The sequence below is a fragment of the Callospermophilus lateralis genome, chromosome 14 (assembly GCF_048772815.1).
Source record: "Callospermophilus lateralis isolate mCalLat2 chromosome 14, mCalLat2.hap1, whole genome shotgun sequence".
In the NCBI taxonomy this organism is placed as follows: Eukaryota; Metazoa; Chordata; class Mammalia; order Rodentia; family Sciuridae; genus Callospermophilus; species Callospermophilus lateralis.
This window is the reverse complement of record NC_135318.1, coordinates 51594393-51596176: the sequence shown is the minus strand read 5'-3', so window position 1 is coordinate 51596176 and position 1784 is coordinate 51594393.

The window sequence follows — 1784 nt, the reverse complement described above, 5'->3', positions numbered from 1 at the left end:
TGCTTTCAATTTGATCTTTTTCTCTGTGTGAACAGTGGCAATTCACAGTGCTCTGTTAAAATTAGCAACATTTTTTTTAAACATTAACTAAAGATGTCTGGAGAAAGGAATTCTTTCTTTTCATTCACAGTAAGAGTGGTTGTTACACTGAATATCGCTTAATTGCCTGACTAGTCAGACATGTTTGTCCACTATGAAAGGTAAAGCATGTATTGAATATTGATATCTACTTTGGATTCATTTGTTCAACAAAAACATATTGAGCTAAGTGAGAGGCACTGGAGATACAAAGATGAATAAAATAAATATGGTTTCTACCCTCATGATGCTAAGAATCTAGTAGTAAATAAACAATCACAATGTGGTGTAGTAAGTGCTAGGACAGAAGTGAAGATCCTTTGGGAGCACATACGAGGAGCACTGAACAGACTCAGAAGGTCAGAGAAGTGACCTTCTGAAGTGAATCAGGGATCTGAAAGTAGAGGGAGGCAGCCACCGATGGAGGCAGAGTGGCAGGGGGAGTAGTAGGAAGAGGATTCCTAGCAGAGACCACAGCTTAGCTGGTGAGTCAGCATCAATGGAGAGTAGTGCATACTTGAGAAACTGATATTAAATGTAGCTAAGTGGAGAGTAAAAGGAAGAGAGTGGCAAAAAAGGGGGCAAGAGATGCAGGCAGGAGACATCAGACAGGGTTTTCTGTTTGCTTGAATCAAAATGTTGAGCTTTAGCCTAGGGGCTGTGGGGGCTAGGGAATGACAAGATCAGAGGTTTAATTTTGAAAGATTATTCTGGATGCATTGTGGAGAATCAGCATGGAAGTTTGGAGGCAGAGAGAGAGAAAAAGTTATAGCATTGCCCAGGTGAGAGAGAATGGAGAATTGCCTTGGGAATAGAGACGTGGGTGAATCTTAAGCACATTTTAATATTTTTATATTTGGCAGGACTATGTGGTTGGTTGGATGAAAGAGTAACCATGATTCTGGCTTGGGTAGCTAGATGGGTGATTTATAATAGGGAAGCCAAAGATACATATAATTTTGAGATCACTACAAGATATCCATGATGTTGTTCGGTTGGCAGTTGAGTGTATGAGTCTAGAACCCCCAAAAGAGATCTGCCTTAGAAATATGGATTTGGAGATCATTCAAGCCTAAGGTCCTACAAGTGAGTAAATCTAGGAAGCCATGATCTAGATGGGCTGAGATTAACAGGAGTACGGTGGAAGAAAAGAAGCCCATAACAAAGAGAGAGAGAAATATCGGGACCTAGGGGTGGCGGGTGGGGAGAGGCATAACATCAGAAGAGATCAATGGCCCAGAAGCCAGGAGAAGAGAATCCTTGAAGTAGACATGGTCCACGATGTCACATTACTATGGAGAAAAGTAAGTTAGGGCCTGAGAAATGTCCATTGGATTTAACTATAAAGAAAGAGTCAGGACCTTAATAAGAAGCCATATTCCAAAGATTTTGAGAAGATCCTTAAGGATAAAGAAGTGGAGACTCAACGAGGTCAACTAGATAATTATAGTGAAGAAGAAAAGGAGAAGGAAAGGGTGACAGAGAGGAAGGAACGAAGAGAAAAACTGGAAGAGGATGCAGAGTTGAATGAAAAGGTTGCTTGGTTTGTTGGTTGGTTGGTTCTGTTTTGCAGATGAGAGCTACTTGAGGATGTTTGAAAGCTGAAAGGAAGTGGGGTTAGGGGGGAGAAAGCATGGGTAGAGAGTAGGATGGAGGAGAGAAGATAGGAAAAAACAAAATGGTGGGGGGTAGTCTTGAAGATAGGC